The sequence below is a fragment of the Artemia sp. Qi Xiang Cuo genome, chromosome 9 (assembly GCF_049724085.1).
Source record: "Artemia sp. Qi Xiang Cuo chromosome 9, ASM4972408v1, whole genome shotgun sequence".
Lineage (NCBI taxonomy): Eukaryota > Metazoa > Arthropoda > Branchiopoda > Anostraca > Artemiidae > Artemia > Artemia sp. Qi Xiang Cuo.
In genome coordinates this window covers 44595060-44618998 of record NC_142802.1, presented here as the reverse complement: position 1 = coordinate 44618998, position 23939 = coordinate 44595060, and positions in this window count along the sequence as shown.

The following is a 23939-nucleotide window of genomic DNA, read 5'->3' as shown; positions in this document are numbered from 1 at the left end:
TCAAATAGTTCACCATATTCTCTCTTGATAATAGAGTTATTGTCTTCTTTTAGTTCGTAATCAGTAGAATAATCATTATTACATTTTTAATCATACACATTTTTTACTGGTGTCTCATGAACAGGCTCAATATGCTTTTAACATCCTCTATTTTCTGTCTGTTTTTAAGTTTTGATGTTGCTCCTTACTTTCAGTTGAAGAAACGATATTCCAATTCTTGCATTTCACGAAAGAAAGTCAAAATGAACTTTGAAAAATTAAGAGAATGTAACTGTGATAAGGTAAAGCACAAAAAAACATTACTGAAATATTCCAAATCTCGTATTTAAATGAAAGAAATTCAAAAATGAACTATGAAAATCAACAGAATGTAACTGTGACAAGGTAAAGCACAACAAGTCACTACTGAAATATTCCAACTCTTGCATTTCATGACAGAAATTCAAAATGAACTTTGAAAAATCATGAGAATGTAGCTGTGACAAGGTAAACCACGACAAGACACTACTGAAATATTCCAATTCCTGCATTTCACGAAAGAAATTCAAAATGAACTTTGAAAAATAAAGAGAATGTAACTGTGACAATGAAAAGCACAACAAAACACTACTGAAATATTCCAACTCTTGCATTTCAATGAAAGAAATTCAAAATGAACTTCGAAAAATCAACAGAATGTAACTGTGACAAGGTAAAGCACAACAAGTCACTACTGAAATATTCCAACTCTTGCATTTCACGACAGAAATTCAAAATGAACTTTGAAAAATCATGAGAATGTAGCGAGGTTACGTACGCGCACGTAACCTCGTCTAAATTAACCTTAAAAAAATGAAATAAAGCTATGTCGACTTTGCATATTTTATTCAACATATCTGACAATTGATGCAGAAAAAGCATAGAGTTTGTTACTTACTTACTTACATTTTTTTTCCATAATTTCTTGAATTAAATTTCTGTATTGTGCACCCAAATGGGGAATTCAAGAAAGAGTTTGTTACTTACTTGCGATTTTTTCATAATTTCTTGAATAAAGTATCTGTATTTTGTATCCAAGGGGTGACTTCAAGAAAGAGTGTGTTACTTACTTACAAATATTTTCATATTTTCTTGAATGAAATGTCTTCTTTGTGTATCCAAGAGGTGAATTCAAGAAAGAGTTTGTTACTTACTTACTTACCTACTTACAATTTTTTCATAATGACATAATGACATATCAACAACGGATGTTGATAAAGAATTTATTCATTCTGATACCTAGATTTTGTCAATGTTACTTCATATGTCTGACAATAGATGTATGCAAATTCCTTTTCTCAAATCTCCGATGTTTTAATATACATTCTAAACTGTTGATATGCTATCTTACTCTAAAAATAATGAAAATATAACAATGTAATGCATAATATATTTTTAATGAAATAATGCTATGTAGAATATTAATACAAAATTATATTATGACACACAGTCATACACACGTTCACTCTTAAACATCCAGAAACGATGGTCCCATGATATGGAATAGTTTTTACCATGTCTAATGCATTTATCACGATCAGGTATGACCTTAGGTATCCAGTGCGCGAAGAACCTGACCTCGTCTTCAGAGCGATGATAAACCCCTTCAAATTTAGGACACTTAAATTCTTCTAGATTGAAAAGTGGAATCCTAGGGTCACACTTTTGAATTAGAACTTTATCTGTAGGTACATTACCCTTTAAATAGAGTGCTTCAACCCCGAAAAAGCTGCAAATTTCATTGACTTCCTCCTGGACAATTCTAAGTTCCTGACCACTATTATTAAGTGGTGTAATCACTCTATCGTAGAATCCCAGTCTGTTTATACGATGTAATGAAGTACTCCACAAGCTTTTATCATACTCATACATGTTGTAGTTCACTATCCAATGATAACAGGCAATTTCTTCAAGTTCCATTGACAATAATAAAAATGCACATTCAAATATGACACCACAAGATGATTTTTTCAAACCGATAAATTCTGTGTCATAGAGTCCTATCATCTTGGAAGGTATTAATGTACATGTTAAGAAGAGAAATACATCATCAAACTTTTATACCTTCGCTCAAGGTCGAATGGAGTTATGGCTAAGGGGGATGACTCCTAAAAGCATCTGAATTTATTTTGGGGAGGAGTCATAAAACCCTTAGAATTCATTGCGGAGAGGAGTCATAGAACTCTCGGTATCTCTTGAATGCAAATGAAGTCTGGAAATTACATTTTTTTTTTTTAATTTCTATATTGTGTATCCAAGAGGTGAATTCAAGAAAGATATTTTGTCATTTTAAGATATGTACAAAAGAAAAAGATAAAAAATAAATAAAGTTGAATAATTTAGAAGTTTAAAAAAAGAATAGTTTGTTTTATGAAAAAAAAAATATTGAATTAGAACCATCAGTCATCATTATTATGAGTATCCAAAACTGGACTTAAGTTTCACATTTGAACTAGAGAATTGTATTTTCCATAATCTTCTTACAAGAAACTAGAGTTTACGGTCAAAAAACCCTTATTAGCTCAGATTTTAAGGAAATAGTTTTATTTTTCGATCCAAAATAGACTTAAGTTTCACATTTGAACCAGAGAATTGTATTTTCCATAATTTTCTTACAAAAAACTAGAGTTTACGGTCAAAAACCCTTAATAGCTCAGATTTTACGAAAATAGTGTGTCTGACAATAGATTTACGCAAATTACTTATCTTACATCTCTGATGTTTTAATAGACATTCTAAACGCTTGATATGCTATCTTACTCTAAAAAATAAGGAACACATAACAATTTAATATTTTTAATGAAATAATGTTATGTAGAATATTAATATAAAAATATATTATTATGCATTATTAATATCAATGATTAACTTTGGACATTTTGAATCTGTTCCATAAAATAGTTCACCATGTTCTCTCTTGATAATGGAGTTATTGTCTTCTCTTAGTTCGTAATCAGTAGAATAATCATTATTACATTTTGAATCATACACAATTTTTACTGGTGTCTCATGAACAGGCTCAATATGCTTTTAACACCCTCTATTTTCTGTCCGTTTTTAAGTTTTGATGTTGCTCCTTATTTTCAGTTGAAGAAACGATATTCCAATTCTTGTATTTCACGAAAGAAATTCAAAATGAACTTTGAAAAATTAAGAGAATGTAACTGTGACAAGGTAAAGCACAACAAAACACTACTGAAATATTCCAACTCTTGCATTTCAATGAAAGAAATTCAAAATTAACTTTGAAAATCAACAGAATGTAACTCTGACAAGGTAAAGCACAACAAAACACTACTGAAATATTCCAACTCTTGCATTTCACGACAGAAATTCAAAATGAACTTCGAAAAATCAAGAGAATGTAACTGTGACAAGGTAAAGCAAAACAAGTCACTACTGAAATATTCCAACTCTTGCATTTCACGACAGAAATTCAAAATGAACTTTGAAAAATCATGAGAATGTAGCTGTGACAAGGTAAACCACGACAAGACACTACTGAAATATTCCAATTCTTGCATTTCACGAAAGAAATTCAAAATGAACTTTGAAAAATTAAGAGAATGTAACTGTGACAAGGTAAAGCACAACAAAACACTACTGAAATATTTTAACTCTTGTATTTTAATGAAAGAAATTCAAAATGAACTATGAAAATCAACAGAATGTAACTGTGACAAGGTAAAGCGCAACAAAACACTACTAAAATATTCCAACTCTTACATTTCACGAAATAAATTCAAAATGTACTTCGAAAAATCAAGAGAATGTAACTGTGACAAGGTAAAGCACAGCAAGTCACTACTGAAATATTCCAACTCTTGCATTTCAACGAAAGAAATCCAAAATGAACTTTGAAAAATCATGAGAATGTAGCCGTGACAAAGTAAACCACGACAAGACAGTACTGAAATATTCCAACTCTTGCATTTCACGACAGAAATTCAAAATGAACTTTGAAAAATTAAGAGAATGTAACTGTGACAAGGTAAAGCACAACAAGTCACTACTGAAATATTCCAACTCTTGCATTTCACAACAGAAATTCAAAATGAACTTTGAAAAATCATGAGAATGTAGCTGTGACAATGTAAAACACGACAAGACACTACTTAAATATTCCAATTCTTTCTTTTCACGAAAGAAATTCAAAATGAACTTTGAAAATTAAGAGAATGTAACTGTGACAAGGTAAAGCACAACAAAAAACTACTGAAATATTCCAACTCTTGCATTTAAATGAAAGAAATTCAAAATGAACTATGAAAATCAACAGAATGTAACTGTGACAAGGTAAAGCACAACAAAACACTACGGAAATATTCCAACTCTTGCATTTCAATGAAAGAAATTCAAAATGAACTATGAAAATCAACAGAATGTAACTGTGACAAGGTAAAGCACAACAAAACACTACTGAAATATTTCAACTCTTGCATTTCACGACAGAAATTCAATATGAACTTCGAAAAATCAACAGAATGTAACTGTGACAGGGTAAAGCACAACAAGTCACTACTGAAATATTCCAACTCTTGCATTTCACGACACAAATTCAAAATGAACTTTGAAAAATTAAGAGAATGTAACAGTGACAAGGTAAAGCATAACAAAACACTACTGAAATATTCCAACTCTTGCATTTCAATGAAAGAAATTCAAAATGAACTATGAAAATCAACAGAATGTAACTGTGACAAGGTAAAGCACAACAAAACACTACTGAAATATTCCAACTCTTGCATTTCACGACAGAAATTCAAAATGAACTTCGAAAAAACAAGAAAATGTAACTGTGACAAGGTAAAGCACAACAAGTCACTAATGAAATATTCCAACTCGTGCATTTCAACGAAAGAAATTCAAAATGACCTTTGAAAAATCATGAGAATGTAGCCGTGACAAGGTAAACTACGACAAGACACTACTGAAATATTCCAATTCTTGCATTTCGTGAAAGAAATTCAAAATGAACTTTGAAAAATTAAGAGAATGTAACTGTGACAAGGTAAAGCACAACAAAACACTACTGATATATTCCAACTCTTGCATTTCACGACAGAAATTCAAAATGAACTTCGAAAAATCAAGAGAATGTAACTGTGACAAGGTAAAGCACAACAAGTCACTACTGAAATATTCCAACTCTTGCATTTCACGACAGAAATTCAAAATGAACTTTGAAAAATCATGAGAATGTAGCTTTGACAAGGTAAACCACGACAAGACACTACTGTCACTACTGAAACTACAAGACACTAAAAGTCACTACTGAAATATTCCAGCTCTTGCATTTCAACGAAAGAAATCCAAAATGAACTTTGAAAAATCATGAGAATGTAGCTGTGACAAGGTAAAGCACAACAAGTCACTACTGAAATATTCCAACTCTTGCATTTCAACGAAAGAAATACAAAATGAACTTTGAAAAATCATGAGAATGTAGCAGTGACAAGGTAAACCACGACAATACACTACCGAAATATTCCAATTCTTGCATTTCAAGAAAGAAATTCAAAATGAACTTTGAAAAATTAAGAAAATGTAACTGTGACAAGGTAAAGCACAACAAAACACTACTGAAATATTCCAACTCTTGCATTTCAATGAAAGAAATTCAAAATGAACTACTTGCCCTTGAGGCAGATCCCGTTTATTTTCGATTCTGAGTATTTTTGGTTTTCCCTCCAAAATTGACCCCTGCCCTCAGAAATGGTGGAAGGAGGGGCCTCTGAGCCTTCCCCTTGAGGCAGATCCCATTTATTTTCGATTCTGAGTATTTTTGGTTTTCCCTCCAAAATTGACCCCCCTCCCCTGCCCTCAGAAATTGGGGAACGAAGGGCCTCTGAGCCTTCCCCTTGAGGCAGATCCCATTTATTTTTGATTCTGAGTATTTTTGGTTTTCCCCTCCAAAATTGGCCCCCCTTCCCCTGCCCTCAGAAATGGGGGAACGAAGGGCCTCTGAGCCTTCCCCTTGAGGCAGATCCCATTTATTTTCGATTCTGAGTATTTTTGGTTTTCCCTCCAAAATTGACCCCCCCCGCCCCGGCCCGCAGAAATGGGGGTACGAAGGGCCTCTGAGCCTTGTCCTTGAGGCAGATCCCATTTATTTTCGATTCTGAGTATTTTCGGTTTTCCCTCCAAAATTGACCCCCCCTGCCCTCAGAAATGGAGGAACGAAGGGCCTCTGAGCTTTGCCCTTGAGGCAGATCCCATTTATTTTCGATTCTGAGTATTTTTGGTTTTCCCTCCAAAATTGACCCCCCCCCCCTCCCCTGCCCTCCGAAATGGGGGAACGAAGGGCCTCTGATCCTTCCCCATGAGGCAGATCCCATTTATTTTCGATTCTGAGTATTTTTATTTTCCCTCCAAAATTGACCCCCCCCCTTCCCCTGCCCTCATAAATGGGGGAACGAAGGGCCTCGGCGCCGTCCCCTTTAGGCCGATCCCATTTATTTTCGTTTCTGAGTATTTTTGATTTTCCCTCCAAAATTGACCCCACCCCTCCCCTGCCCTCAGAAATTGGGGAACGAAGGGCCTCTGAGCCTTCCCCTTTAGGCAGATCCCATTTATTTTCGATTCTGAGTATTTTTGATTTTCCCTCCAAAATTGGCCCCCCCCCATCCCCTGCCCTCAAAAATGGGGGCACGAAGGGCCTCTGAGCCTTCCCCGTTAGGCAGATCCCATTTATTTTCGTTTCTGAGTATTTTTGATTTTCCCTCCAAAATTGACCCCACCCCTCCCCAGCCCACATAAAATGGGGAACGAAGGGCCTCTGAGCCGTCCCCTTTAGGAAGATCCCATTTATTTTCGATTCTGAGTATTTTTGATTTTCCCTCCAAACTTGACCCCCCCTCCCCTGCCCTCAGAAATGGGGGAGCGAAGGGAAAGTTAACCTATTTTAAATTGACAACACTGTCCAAACATCACTTGTGTATTATACAGTACACAATCACCCCATCTCCCCCAAAACACTTTTCAGCCATTTCTAGTGAAAAAATTTTATTTCAAGTAAATCCTTAATAGGATCAAATTCGCGAATTCTACACTCCAATTCGTAAATCTCATTACCCCTTTTTAAATGTCAATCAAACAATTCTGATTGTAGTGTCCAAGTTTTTAATAACAAAGCCTCCACACATGTACACACTATGCTTTCAAAAAACCAGTCTGGTTGAAAAACTTGGAGTTGAAACAAATTCGTGCGGGGAATCCCCGTTCATACTGCTATCTTTTTTGCAATGTTTAGGAACAGGAGGGGAATCCCCACTCGTTTGGAATGGTACCAACGGGGCATGAGCAAATAGAACGTAGTTTCATAACGTGTTTAATCACGTGTAGAGGTCCCATAGAATAACAATGGAAGGAACGTAGCGCTATAGAATAGCATGGAAGGGAATATAAGTCCTTAGAATAACATGAGAGGGAATATAAACCCTTAGAATAACATGGGAGGGAATATAAACCCTTAGAATAGCATAGGAAGGAACATAAGCTCCTAGAATAGCATGGGAGGGAACATAAGACAAGCAAATCCATTGTCTCGGCAAATAACATGGAGATTCCTAGGGGCGTGAGCAAATAGCGTAGGAATTCCTAGGGGCACATGCAAAGTATAAGTTAGATTACTACTCACAAGGTCTTTTCTCAACTCGCTTTTCCAACAAGTGAGGAATAAGTTTCGCATATTTTTACACCAAGTAAAGATTTAAATCAATATTATCAGCCAGGCCACCTAAATTCCTCAGTTTGAATTTGCCAGTCATGATTGTAGCGAAATCTGCAACCTAATAAGGAGCAAATCATGGCCCAAAGTGATGAAAATTTCAAAAGTGTCTTTTTCTGAAAGGGTTTTGTGAAAAGAAATTGCCATTTGAAGTATACACGGGAATTGTAATTAACATTTCTGTTGATCCACATAGTAAAAAATTTGTCGCAAAAACAAATAATGGGAGTTCCGGAAAGGAGCCTGAAACCCCTCAAAAGCTAAGGCGAATATAAGTGAAGTGTGCCATTAGAATCACTACTTTCGAAAACTTTATATAATATAATCATAGTCCCCCACCTTGAACAACAAGGAAAACCATTTTTTTGAATGGGTATGTAACACTGATATGTCAAGGCTAGCAGACTGCAGCAACATGGTAGAGAAATGTTTGATAGCTCATTTAAAAGCTACTAATCATACCATTGTGCTTTTTATAAATTTGTCTTGATTGTACCATTTTTGTAAGTGATATATGGCACCGATGGCACTTTTTGGTGTCATTTCTCAAGTGGACCGGTTGGGAAGGATAGAAAGGGTGCCAATATAATCCCTATGGTCAAAAATCTTTGAATTGGGGATAAAATTCCCCCCATATTGTATACTCTCTCCCACCCTGAGGCTGACAGAGAGAGAGGGGAGAGAGAGAGGAAGAGACAGACATAGAAATGGACAAACAAAAGAAAGAGATATTACAAACCAAACATTATATACATTTGGGCTGCCAGAAAAAGCGATGAAGCTTGAAAGGGCAAGCGGTACTAACAAAATACAATTACGCATCACATTCATACTAAACTACACAAACACTAAAAGTTCAAAGAAGGGGGTAAGGAGGGATAACGATACTTTGAACTCAATCACGATCTGTATTGAGCGACTCATTAAATTCCCTCTCGAAATAAAAGAAACTTCTTTGTCCATAACTAGAAAGCAGGAAGGCTAGGAAATTTGTTCACGCATCAAGTGTTATGTAATGTTTTAAGCGAAATTGAGGATCATTGAACTATAAGTTTTGACGTCTCAGAGCTTTGTTTCCACAGCACGATCAGATCTGATTTAAGAGATACGAATCCTTATAGGCTAACAGGGGTTAGAAACATTTTTCTAAGCTGTGGTGATAACGACTTTTGGTGTTTGTAGGGATGAAAAAATGTGGCCTCTTCTTCTCGGGCTATCTGGAGATCAGATTCCTTTGGGAGCATTTACCTTGGAGACTTACGAACTAATTAGCTATTATTGAACTAGACGCAGATATATAAATGAAATAAACACAGATAAAAAAGATAAGAGATTTATTGAACTTACATGCTTAGTTGCACAGCAACGGGTCACTTCAATGACAATAACGGTGACCAAAATATAATAATTTCGTCTGAATCTCTCTAGGTCTGATGTACTAATCCTTTCAGATCTGACTTAAGATTCCTTTCAAATCTCATTTACGAATATTTTTTTAAAAAGCACATCTACCCCACTACCAAACGCAGTTCTTTCGTCCTGCGCTGTAAGGACTGGCTTGCCATTGGCTCACGTGGCCCAAGGACGCGAATCCTCGTCCAATAATTTCTTTAAGATATTTCAGATGATTCAGGCGTTCACACGGTTTTTTTTCCATTTAAACTTCCTCAGAAATATTGTGCATAGCATTTTTTTGCTACTAATTATCTTAGCGAAATTCGAACGACTAGCGTCGTTGTTTGACTGAAGCTAAAATGCAATTCCTCTTTTTGCTGATTAAGAATTTAGAATCTTGGAAGCGGTATTTGAACTCACTTAGGGGATGTGTAATTTCTGCCCGAATCATCTTTAGAAGGAAAGAATCCTGTATTTTGAATATATCATGGTACACATCACCCTTCCCATCAATTAATGACGTCCCGTCATTAGTAACTGCTCATTAGGAGTGCTAAAAATTTTCTCTATTATTTTTCTTATTTCATTCTACATCCCTATCTAAAATTTACTGGACTAATATTTTTTATGTTTCTAGGTTAGCTACTATACTAAGGATTTTTTTTTCTGCATCTAACACTTTTTACATTTGTATTTACAACAAGGTTGGGGCTATTATACCTTTACATACTTTTTTTTTTTTAATTCACTTTTTTTTGTCTATGTGGCATGCTACATTCTATCTACAATACATTAAATGAATAGCTTGACCACGCTATACATAACTATCTGGATATCTAACACTACATACAAAAACGATTTAAAACACACAATATTGTGTTTACCATGTTCACTGGTATTTTTAAAATACTTTCACTATTGGGATTTTTGAATTGTCAAAGTTATTAGGAAGTAACACATGTAGCTTCACATCTATTCATCACCTTTCATGTCCTTAGTGTACTACACCCTTCTGTTGTAAATTATTGTCCTTCACTCTTTTTGTCTCGGCAAAAATTTTGAAGCATTTACGTTATGGTTTCTTCATGGAACAGTTCGAGCCTAGTTGTCTTTACACGACAAGTTTTCTCTAATAGTCAACTGGGAAATGACCGTTAAATATCGTTCTAATAGTCAACTGGGAAATGATGCCTTCCACTACAGGTGTTGGTGTTTTTCTTCTCAGCATATCATTTTTAGGATTTTTTGAGGCACATAGAGGATGTATTCTCGGGTAAAATTGTTCATTTTTGCGTTTTGAAACGGGTTGTCGTCATACTATAGTGACTCTTTTAATATATTGTCTTTAAATTCAACTTCAAACATCTTCAAATATTATTTAACTTCAAATATCGTTAAATATCGTCCATCCTGCACTGCTCGATGGTGTTCTCAGAATTAAACCTCAAATTGTCCCTAAATTCAGCTTCAAATATCTTCAAATGTCTTTAAATATTGTTAAACTTCAAATATCGTTAAATATCGTTTATCTTGTTCTGATCGATGGTGTTCTCAGAATTAAACTTCAAATTGTCTTTAACTTCAGCTTCAAATATCTTCAAATTTAAATATTGTTTAACTTCAAATATCGTTAAATATCGTTTAGCTTCAAATATCATCACTATACCGTCAAATTATTCTGGGGTCCATAGTGAGTATCAAAGGCGATATCTACGTATTTATATCTTGTACTGACCGATGGGTTTCTCAGCATTTATGTGATTGTATAGTTCGTTAAAGTACTTGATACTGATGTTCAAATACAGTGTTACCTGATACGTTATATGGTTCATGGTCGAAGAAACGTCGATCAAAGGTAACTGTTGTTTTCGTAGACGAAGCTGGGATGAAAATTGCCTGGAGTCTATTGTGAGTACTCTTCGTTGGTTGAGATATGATGAAAATAGATGCTGCTGGGTTGTATCTGTACTGGGCGGCTCATTGTAATGCTCAATAACCAATGCGTCCATTTACTTCCTGTAATAAAAATAGCGAGGCAGAATCATACGTTCTTTAAAGTAAATACTCATAGTACAAATAAGTCACGTATTAATTGGGTACATTAATTTCTACGCTATGAGATAGAATTAAATAAATACACTAATATTAGTACTCTCAACGAAAATCTAAAACAGAGATGTCTTCCAATTTGTTTTGAGAACGGAGATATCGATATTAAATAAACATAATTTACCCTACATTATTAAGTTTAAGGTCTAATTTTAAAACATATTTCATGCCTACACTTTTCACGCAAGTCCGTGCTGTTTTAGAAACGCATGCTGCAGCGTCATAGCCACACAGCTTTACGTGAATGATACTACAATGATGGAACAAGACATAACAAGGACGAATGGTGACCTCTCTACCCACTCGTCTTCTAATGTCTTCCCTATTTATTGACTTAGGCGTTCTCGTGGGGTTCCGGGTTTAACCTCAGTTGAAATACAGAGGTGTTTTTAGTCTCAGGATTTTTGCGTAAGTGCAAGTCAACATTGGTGCCTCATATTCGCCTTTCGAATAAGGTCATTAGATGCAGGATTCCAAGCTTGCCCGCGTAGATTCCAGTTGATGCTTGGCAAAGAATATAAGCGTAATGAAGAACTGACATCAATATCTTTTTAGAAGGCTATTGTTTGAGCAAACCCTTCAGCACTAAATAAATAAATATGATATATTTATATCATATAAAATAATTATAATCTGCACTAAGATAAAATATTTCATATAATTAGACGCTTCTGTACTGTTAATTTTTTGTTTTGGATAATATCCATCTTGGTTAGGGCATGGGTCGATTTTTTTTTTTTATATAAAAAATTAGAGGGGGCCAGAGTCAGTATAGGTAAGATATAAAGTGACTGACTTTCGAAAATAATTAACAAAAATTAGAGCACAAGATATGTCATAGATAAAACAATGAAATTAAAGAACATTTTTGTCACAGAACTATAGAACAGTTATCTCTCTGTTATTGTATACGTCATAGATATAAACTAATGAAATTAAATTTTTTCACCAAGGAGCTAAAGGCATGAATGTCTCTGTTTCTCTTTGGAAGTAATGTTTAACACAGAGCTGTAGGACAGCATACGTCATTGATATAATATAATGAAATTAAATAGCTTTTCTCTCTTTTTTTTTGCCTCAGAGCTATAAGAAAGTAAACTCTCTGTTTCTCTTTCAAAGCATTCTGATTCAAAAAACGAAAACTTAACTAGCTCACAGAAGTTTCTATTCAACCTTTAAGTATTGTTTTGACTGGCCCTGATTGGAATAAAAATACTAATTTATTAAACTTGAATGACTGAGAAATATCCCTTCCTACGGCCGTGTAAAAAAAAACTACAAAAAAAAAAAAATGGGCGAGAGTTCCTCCCCGCGCTTACCACAAGGAGTGGTCTAAAACCACATGTCGTTATCAGTCGACCACAAGCTTCCTACCTTTGGTTATTTTCTGTTCCAACCTTTCTATTATCCTTTGAAAGGGCATAGAAATAACACTAACAAAAATAAGACATCTAAAACTTAATCAAATCCTTAGTAACACAGACTAATTTAGTCTAAGGTGCGTAAAGTATAGCAATCAAGGATGGTTGTTGTAACAAAACATTGAACGTTGATTTAATTAAACTGAAGTACTAAGGTATGTCTTATGTCTAGCTACAAAAATAAAACCTACATATGCTCATCCTCTCTCGCTCTTAAATAAATAGAACAACATAAAAAGAAAATTGACATTTTCAAATAAGCAGTTTTTTTAAGAACAATAGACAGACTTTTGACGACCTTTCTTAATTGTGTTGAATGGTATCTGCTTATAAAAAAAGCAATAAGTTAAGTCTGATATTTGCCATCATTACATATAACCCATAAAATTAATAAGAGCAAATAACGTGGATATTTATCCACTAGGGGACCTAACGTGTACGAGGGGAGTCGACCTCAGCCACACAAATGACACTCGACCAAATAAAAATAAATTCATATATTCTTAATTACTCTTTGTAAACAAGAACGAACACTGGCTTGTTTTACATCTACATGGCTATAAAGCAGCCATGGTTTAAAATTCAAATTTTCTTGTTCACTCATTTTGCGGAGCTACTTCAGAATTTGAATTTTTTCTAACACCATTATTCACGTAAAGGTCATATGTGTAGGTCATCTTTGGGCTTACATTATTTGTAAACAAGCATGAACAGTGGCTTGTTTTACATCTACATGGCTCTAAAGCAGCCATGGTTCAAAAATCAAATTTTCTTGTTCACTTGTTTTGCGGAGCTAATTCAGAATTTGGATTTTCTCTATCACCATTATTCAGATGAAGGTCATCTGTGTAGGTAAAGGAGACCCTTTTAAGACCTATCCCTATGCCTCAATTTTCTGTGATTAACGGTTTCTTTCGCCGAATGCTAAGCTTCCACTTTTGTTTTCTTACTTATTGTTACTTTTCTCGTTTTTTTTTCATCCTTTTCCTCAAGTAATTTAATTATATATTTATATATCTTTTCCTTCCCTTTGCTTGTGAAACTACATAACTAACCTAGTATTTGTTAGCTTCAACAAAGGTAATTCTATTGCTTATTACGTCGTAAAATGCCATATTTTCGAAGCATCTCTACTCCTAAAACACTCGGAAATAGCAGTCTTCGTAGTGCTAGCTACCGCTCGCACCACTTATTGGGGTGTATGTGCGGGGTCACCACTTTTAAAGGCAGAAACGGCGCAAAAAGGTTGCTATGCCACTTTCTCGAAGGGGAGAACCCCTTGTCGGCCCTAATGTTAGTGAGATTCCCGCTCTTACCCCAACGTTTCTGCAAATATCGGGTTTGGTACTCTCTTATTTACAGTATACCCTGTCCCAGAGTATGGTAACGCGATCGAGTGGTCAAATTGCCACTTTCTAAAGCCAAATGTACCCGCCTTGGGTTACGGCTAGAAAATATCTACTCTCTCCTTGGAGGTAATAACCCTCCCTGTCAATATAATAATGACGGTTCCTTGTAGCTCTATTCCTACCCTGCCTGGGTTACGGAAAATACTACACAGTTTGTAGAAAATATCTTACCTGTATTCTTCCAAAAGGGTCACAAATGTAATTAAAGAAACGAAAATAGGTCATTTATCTGAAAGGAAAAGAAACAGGGGCGGAACCCCAACAGTAGCAGTTTTTTTTATCCTTGAACAATAAGTTTATAGCCTGTACCTGCAGTAAGGCTGAATTAGGACCCCATTTGCTACTATTATGCCTAAAATTCTTCTGTTTCTACCAATGTTTCATCGTTCCAGCTAGATTTTGTTTTTCTTTACGTATTATCTTTTATTTTATTCTTTCAATTCACGGTACAAATACTTTATTATTTAGTAATATATGGCACTACTACATTGCATTTATTACTAACACTAAAAAAATTACTAATTATACACTTGCTTCTACTTGTTAAAAACTGAATACTATTTTTTTTTTTTTTTTTACAATTCTTCATTGAGCCTTTTCTACATTTTTTCTATTGTAACCAACTCTTTGAGGGGACACACATCTATTGCCAGCAGCCAAACTTCGAGCAAAGCTTCTCAAAGCTTTGCTAATTCGAGCGCCGCTAGAAGAGAAGTCACTTTACCTTCCTGCTTTGACAAAGACAGTTCTGTTTAAATATACAATATTTCAATATTTTTTTTTTGCATTTATATCAACTTAAAATAAATTTATTATTTTACTAAGCCTAATTTGGGGGACTCTATTATCTCCTATGAGATATAAGGGGTTTCCTTTCGTAGCCTAGCGGTTATAGGCCTAATCATTTTTCTTATATGTCTGTATCTTTCCAATAATTAAATTTAAATTACAAAGTTTTAATAGCCTAATTAGTTCGCAGTTTTTCTCCAATTTCCGACTCGCGCCATTTGTTATGTAAGATTTAAGAGGAATTAAGAATCATTGAACTACAAGTTTTGACCTCTCAGAGCTTTGTTTCCACAGCACGATCAGATCTGATTTAAGATATACGAATTCTTATAGGCTAACAGGGGTTAGAAACATTTTTCTAAGCTGTGGCGATAACGACTTTTGGTGTTTGTAGGGATGAAAAAATGTGGCATGTTCTTCTCGGGCTATCTGGAGATCAGATTCCTTTGGGAGCATTTACCTTGGAGACTTACGAACCAATTATCTATTATTAGACTAGACGCAGATATATAAATGAAACAAACACAGATAAAAAAGACAATAGATTTATTGAACTTACATGCTTAGTTGCACAGCAACGGGTCACTTCAATGACAATAACGGTGACAAAAATATAATAATTTCGTCTGGATCCCTCTAGGTCTGATGTACTAATCGTTTCAGATCTGACTTATGATTCCTTCCAAATCTCATTTACGAATAATTTTTTAAAAAGCACATCTACCCCACTACCAAACGCAGTTCTTTCGTCCTGCGCTGTAAGAACTGGCTTGCCATTGGCTCACGTGGCCCAAGGACGCTAATCCTTGTCCAATAATCTCTTTAATATATTTCAGATGATTCAAGCGTTCACACGGTTTTTTTGCCATTTAAACTTCATTAGAAATATTGTGAATTGCATTTTTTTGCTACTAATTATCCTAGCAAAATTCGAACGACTAGGGTCGTTATTTGACTGAAGATAGAATGTAGTTCCTCTTTTTGCTGATTAAGAATTTAGACTCTTGGAAGCGGTATTTGAACTCAAGTAGGGGAAGTTTAATTTCTGCTCGAATCATCTTAAGAAGGAAGGAGTCCTGTATTTCAAATATATCATGGTACACATGCATTATATTCCAGCACATGAGGACCATAATGGCGAATAACAAATGATCCCCAAGTGGTAATCCTAAACTCATCAGTTAAATCGTGAGCATTTCTTGCATCTGATTCAAATGTCCCATATGATAAATACCAACACGGTTGTTGCAAATTATGATGTTCGATCCTTCAACTATTCTTTTTAAAATACTCATAAACAGGAACCTCATCAGAACCACCAAATTTAAATAAAGATTTTACATCTTTTTCATAACTTTCATAGTCATAAAAAAAGGAAGATATTACTTACGTAAATTCAGTATCTACAACTAAAGTATGGGAAAAATCTGAAGATACTGCCCCTCATTTACGAATATATTGGCTTTCTTTTCTTTGTACATATGATGGACTGTCTCTGAATACCCAAAATTTTAGTAAAAAAAATCGACAAAAAATTGATATACCAAAACGAGAGTGATTTTAAGTCTGTGGAAAAGAAGGAACGAAAAGACAAAGCTGATCTTTCAGGGGGACTTCCGCCAAGCAGTCCTCGATATTAAAAAAAAGAGATCAAAGAAAAAAAAAGTTAAACATAAAACAAAAAACTAACATTTTGATTAAAACGGCTTCATTGCTTCTTTTGCACTGGCTGAAAATCACCCTTGTTTTGGTTGTTCATCATTTCTAATCTTTTTTCTTCTTATTTTCCTTTTTTTTATAAAACGTCACGAATGACAAGTATGGTCTTAGAACGTATTGACGCCAAAATCTATGGATCCTTGTCTCCCATAAGAGCCAGATCGTTCCCGGACACCTTAAAAGCATAGCCTGAAAACTAGCTATTACTTCATGTTAATTAAAAACTCTTTAGAAAAAAAACATTTAATGAAAAGTATTGAGCTATACTCAACCAAAATTAGCAAAAAAATTCAAATGATAAGTAAACAGTTCGGGGTAATGCAATTTTAGTAAGGAGTGAGTCATTTTATGCTAGTTCTAAATACATAAAATTCATTAAGTTTTATCTTACCCATCAAAAGCTACGAGCTTGAGAAAATTTGCCTGATTTTCGAAAAAGGAAGGAAACACACCCAAAAAGTCAAGTGATCTTAATGAAAATCACACCATCATAATAAAAATACCAGAAAACCTAAATGTAGTGGTTTCAAGCTCTTAAGAATATGTATATGTAAATATGTAAAATATTTTTCAACTGAAAGTAAGGAGCAGCATCAAAACTTAAAACAAACAGAAATTACTACGTATATGACTGGGTCCGCCCCCTATTCAATACTTCACTCTTTAAGCCAAAGATTTTTTAGTACTTTCACAAGACCTATTTATTATAATTAACTTTGTGATTAAGGGGTCACTTTTAAAGAATTGGAACAAAATTCGAACTTTAGCGTAAAGAGCGAGGTATTGACTAGGGGCGAACCCCTAATATACGTATTAAAATATATGAATATAGAAGTTCGTTACGTATGTTAATTCGTAAGTTACGTATATTTATTACTAATAAAAACGTTCGTTAATAAAATTAAATAACTTTCGAGAAAGCCATTTAACCAAATAAAATTAAAATGAACATTCAAATTTCGTTTCAATTATTCATGTACGGTGAGCCAAAATAAAAACCTGCATTAATTTAAAAACGTTCAAAAATTAAATTGGAATAAAAAAAGAACTTTTGGTCTATTGCTGTGCCCCTAATAACCTCTTATCTCCCAACAAAAGTCTCAGTCCCCTTAGCTCTGGGTAAAAGAAAACATATACGTGGCACCCATGCAAAAAAGTGTTTTCCTTGTTGTACAAGGTGGGAATTGTAATTCTCAAGTTAGTTTTCTTTTTTTCAGCGGTGATTCCAATGGTGTACTTTATAATTTCGATTCGCCACAACTTTTAGCGGTTTCAATCTTCTTTTAAAATCTCGAAACATTCTCTTCGCAATAGACTTGGTCAATTAAGTCAAACCTATGTCATAGACTTAGTAATCTTTCCTGTATCACTTTTAAATGTAAAATTTGTTCACTAGACAGTTTTTTTCTTTTAGAACAAATCATATACTTACGGTTACTATGGGTTGGGATTCGCTCTTTACTAGGCTCCAGCTTTTTACACAACAAAGATTCCATGCATCAAACAGTTCGTGGTAACGAACTGTAAGTAAGGAGCGACCCGGCTCAATGGTAAAAGAAACTCTAAAAAACGGAATTTTGATACAAATAGATACATCAAAAGAATCAAATTTTAATTCTGATTTCAAATATATGAAGTTTCAGAAAGTTTAATTTTACCCATCAAAAGTTACGCGCCTGAGAAAATTTGGCTGATTTTCGAAAAAAGAGGGAAAGACCCCCTAAAAGTTATAGAACCTTAATGAAAATCACACCATCATATTCAGCGTATCAGAGAACCGTAGTGTAGAGGTTTCAAGCTCCTATCAACAAAAATGTGGAATTTTCCATTTTTTGCCAGAAGATAGATCATGGATGCATGTTTATTTGTTTTTTTGTTTTGTTTTTTTTTTCTTTTCCCCAGGGGTAATCGTATTGACCCAATGGTCCTAGAATATCGTAGGGGGGATCATTGGAACGTAAATTAAAATTTCTAGTGCACTTTTTAAGTGACCAAAAAAATGGAGGCAACTAGGCCCCCTCCCACGCTCATTTTTTTCTCAAAGTCACCCAATTGAAATTTTGAGATAGCCATTTTGTTCAGCATAGTCAAAAATCTAATAAATATGTCTTTTAGGATGACTTAATCCCCCACAGGTCCCTGGGGAAGGGCTGCAAGATATGAACTTTGCCCATAGCTTACATATTGTATTGGTGATTGGGAAGTATACAGACATTTTCAGGAAGTATTTTTTTCTGGTGGGGGGCGGGGGGGGCGCCGGGGATGACTCGGGAGAATATGTAGGTGGAGGATGTTTCTTTGGGGTAAGGGATATTTTTATGAAGGGGCGCCAGATTTCCCAGCATTATTTAAAAAACGAACAGAAATTAAATTAAAAAAAAAACAAGTTTTTTCAAATTAAAGTAAGGAGCAACATTATAACTTAAAACGAACAGAAATTATTACGTATATGAGGGGGTTCTCCCCCAAGTCAATACCTTGTTCTTTACGCTATAGTTTTTTTTATAGTGCTTTCAAAAGAGCTATCTATTCTAATTAAACAGCCTTTGTGATTCAGGGGTTTGTGAATTAAATTTTTTTTAACTTTTAACGTAAAGAGCAGGGGAGGGGGGGGTCAATTTTGGAGGGAAAACCAAAAATATTCAGAATCGAAAATAAATGGGATCTGCCTCAAGGGGAAGGCTCAGAGGATGACTATGTCTTTTAGACTAAATATGTCTAAATATGTCTTTAAAATAAAAAGACTAAATATGTCTTTTAGGATGACTTAATCCCCCACAGTTCCCTGGGGAAGGGCTGCAAGTTATGAAGTTGGCCCATTGCTTACATTTAGTTTTGGTTACTTGAACGTATAAAGACATTGTCCGTAAGAATTGTTTTGGGGTGGGGGGTTGCTGGAGGTATTGGTTACATGAGAGGATCTTTCCGTGGAATATGTTTCTTTGAGCTACTGGACATTTCTATGAAGGGGCACCGGATTTTCAATCACTATTTAAAAAAAGATCAGAAATTAAATTAAAAAAAAAAAACAATTTTTTTCAACTGAAATTAAGAAGCAACATTAGAACTTAAAATGAACAGAAATAATTACGTATATGAGGGGGTTCACCCCCAAGTCAATACCTTGTTCTTTACGCTATAGTTTTTTTTATTGCTTTCAAAAGAGCTATCTATTCAAATTAAACAGCCTTTGTGATTCAGGGGTTTGTGAATTAAATTTTTTTTAACTTTTAACGTAAAGAGCAGGGGAGGGGGGGGTCAATTTTGGAGGGAAAATCAAAAATGTTTAGAATCGAAAATAAATGGGATCTGCCTCAAGGGGAAGGCTCAGAGGCCCTTCGTTCCTCCATTTCTGAGGGCAGGGGAGGGGGGGGACAATTTTTGGAGGGAAAACCATAAATACTCAGAATCGAAAATAATTGTGATAGGCCTCATGGGCAAGGCTCAGAGGTCCTTCGTTCCCTCATTTCTGAGGGCAGGGGAGGGGGGGTCAATTTTGGAGGGACAACCAAAAATTCTCAGAATAAAAAATAAACGGGATCTGCCTCAAGGGGAAGGCTCAGAGGTCCTTCGTTCCCCCATTTTTGAGGGCAGGGGAGGGGGAGGGTCAATTTTGGAGGGAAAACCAAAAATACTCAGAATCGAAAATAAATGGGATCGGCCTCACGGGGAAGGCGCAGTGGCCCTTCGTCCCCCCTTTTCTGAGGGCAGGGGAGGGGGGGTCAATTTTGGAGGGAAAACCAAAAATCCACAGAATCGAAAATAAATGGGATCTGCCACGCGGGGAAGGCTCAGAGGCCCTTCCTTCCCCCATTTCTGAGGGCAGGGGAGGGGGGGTCAGTTTTGGAGGGAAAATCAAAAATGCTCCGAATCGAAAATAAATGTGATCTGCCTCAAGGGGAAGGCTCAGAGGCCCTTCGTTCCCCCATTTCTGAGTGAAGGGGAGGGGGGGGTCAATTTTGGAGGGAAAACCAAAAATACACAGAATCGAAAATAAAGCGTGATCTGCCTAAAGGGCAAGGCTCAGAGGCCCTTCGTTCCCCCATTTCTGAGGGCAGGGGAGGAGGGGGGGCCAATTTTGGAGGGAAAACTAAAAATACTCAGAATCAAAAATAAATGGGATCTGCCTCAAGGGCAAGGCTCAGAGGCCCCTCCTTCCTCCATTTCTGAGGGCAGGGGTCAATTTTGGAGAGAAAACCAAAAATACTCAAAATCGAAAATAAACGGGATCTGCCTCAAGGGCAAGTAGTTCATTTTGAATTTCTTTCATTGAAATGCAACAGTTTGAATATTTCAGTAGTGTTTTGTTGTGCTTTACCTTGTCACAGTTACATTCTCTTAATTTTTCAAAATTCACTTTGAATTTCTTTCGCGAAATGCAAGAATTGGAATATTTCAGTAGTGTCTTATCGTGGTTTACCTTGTCACAGCTACATTCTCATGATTTTTTAAAGTTCATTTTGGATTTCTTTCGTTGAAATGAAAGATCTGGAATTTTTCAGTATTGAGTTGTTGTGATTTACATTGTCACAGTTACATTCTCTTGATTTTTCGAAGCTCATTTTGAATTTCTGTCGTGAAATGCAAGAGTTCGAATATATCAGTAGTGTTTTGTTGTGCTTTACCTTGTCACAGTTACATTCTGTTGATTTTCATAGTTCATTTTGAATTTATTTCATTGAAATGCAAGAGTTGGAATATTTCTTTAGTGTTTTGTTGTGCTTTACCTTGTCACAGTTACGTTCTCTTTATTTTTCAAAGTTAATTGTTAATTTCTTTCGTGAAATGCAAGAGTTGGAATATTTCAGTAGTGACTTGTCGTGGTTTACATTGTCACAGCTACATTCTCATGATTTTTCAAAGTTCATTTTGAATTTCTGTCGTGAAATGCAAGAGTTGGAATATTTCAGTAGTGACTTGTTGTGCTTTACCTTGTCACAGTTACATTCTCTTGATTTTTCGAAGTTCATTTTGAATTTCTGTCGTGAAATGCAGGAGTTGGAATATTTCAGTAGTGTTTTGTTGTGCTTTACCTTGTCACAGTTACATTATGTTTATTTTCAAAGTTATTTTTGTATTTCTTTAATTGAAATGCAAGAGTTGGAATATTTCAGTAGTGTTTTGTAGTGCTGTACCTTGTCACAGTTACATTCTGTTGATTTTAATAGTTAATTTTGAATTTCTTTAATTGAAATGCAAGAGTTGGAATATTTAAGTAGTGTTTTGTTGTGATTTACCTTGTCACAGTTACATTCTCTTGATTTTTCGAAGTTCATTTTGAATTTCGGTCGTGAAATGCAAGAGTTGGAATATTTCAGTAGTGTTTTGTTGTGCTTTACCTTGTCACAGTTACATTCTGTTGATTTTCATACTTCATTTTGAATTTCTTTCATTGAAATGCAAGAGTTGGAATATTTCAGTAGTGTTTTGTTGTGCTTTACCTTGTCACTGTTACATTCTCTTAATTTTTCAAAGTTCATTTTGAATTTCTTTCGTGAAATGCAAGAATTGGAATATTTCAGTAGTGTCTTGTCGTGGTTTACCATGTCACAGCTATATTCTCATGATTTTTCAAAGTTCATTTTGAATTTCTGTCGTGAAATGCCAGAGTTGGAATATTTCAGTAGTGACTTGTTGTGCTTTATCTTGTCACAGTTACATTCTCTTGATTTTTCGAAGTTCATTTTGAATTTCTGTCGTGAAATGCAAGAGTTTGAATATTTCAGTAGTGTTTTGTTGTGCTTTACCTTGTCAGAGTTACATTCTGTTGATTTTCATAGTTCATTTTGAATTTCTTTCATTGAAATGCAAGAGTTGGAATATTTCAGTAGTGTTTGGTTGTGCGTTACCTTGTCACAGTTACATTCTGTTGATTTTCATAGTTCATTTTGAATTTCTTTCATTGAAATGCAAGAGTTGGAATATTTCAGTAGTGTTTTGTTGTGCTTTACCTTGTCAGAGTTACATTCTCTTAATTTTCAAAGTTTATTTTGAATGTGTTTCGTGAAATGCAAGAATTGGAATATTTCAGTAGTGTCTTGTCGTGGTTTACCTTGTCACAGCTACATTCTCATGATTTTTCAAAGTTAATTTTGAATTTCTGTCGTGAAATGCAAGAGTTGGAATATTTCAGTAGTGACTTGTTGTGCTTTACCTTGTCAAAGTTACATTCTCTTGATTTTTCGAAGTTCATTTTGAATTTCTTTCATTGAAATGCAAGAGTTGGAATAATTCAGTAGTGTTTTGTTGTGCTTTACCTTGTCACAGTTACATTCTCTTAATTTTCAAAGTTTATTTTGAATTTCTTTCGTGAAATGCAAGAATGGGAATATTTCAGTAGTGTCTTGTCGTGGTTTACCTTGTCACGGCTACATTCTCATGATTTTTCAAAGTTTATTTTGGATTTCTTTCGTTGAAATGCAAGAGTTGGAATATTTCAGTAGTGACTTGTTGTGCTTTATCTTGTCACAGTTACATTCTCTTGATTTTTCGTAGTTCATTTTGAATTTCTGTCGTGAAAGGCAAGAGTTGGAATATTGCAGTAGTTTTTTGTTGTGCTTTACCTTGTCACAGTTACATTCTGTTGATTTTCATAGTTCATTTTGAATTTCTTTCTTTGAAATGCAAGAGTTGGAATATTTCAGTAGTGTTTTATTGTGCTTTACCCTGTCAAAGTTACATTCTCTTAATTTTTCAAAGTTTATTTTGAATTTCTTTCGTGAAATGCAAGAATTGGAATATTTCAGTAGTGACTTGTTGTGCTTTACCTTGTCACAGTTACATTCTCTTGATTTTTCGAAGTTCATTTTGAATTTCTGTCGTAAAATGCAAGAGTTGGAATATTTCAGTAGTGACTTGTTGTGCTTTACCTTGTCACAGTTACATTCTCTTGAACTTTCGAAGTTCATTTTGAATTTCTGTCGTAAAATGCAAGAGTTGGAATATTTCAGTAGTGTTTTGTTGTGCATTACCTTGTCACAGTTACATTCAGTTGATTTTCAAAGTTCATTTTGAATTTCTTTCGCGAAATGCAAGAATTGGAATATTTCAGTAGTGGCTTGTCGTGGTTTACCTTGTCACAGCTACATTCTCATGATTTTTCAAAGTTCATTTTGGATTTCTTTCGTTGAAATGCAAGAGTTGGAATATTTCAGTAGTGACTTGTTGTGCTTTACCTTGTCACAGTTACATTCTCTTGGTTTTTCGAAGTTCATTTTGAATTTCTGTCGTGAAATGCAAGAGTTGGAATATTTCAGTAGTGTTTTGTCGTGCTTTACCTTGTCACAGTTACATTCTGTTGATTTTCATAGCTCATTTTGAATTTATTCATTGAAATGCAAGAGTTGGAAT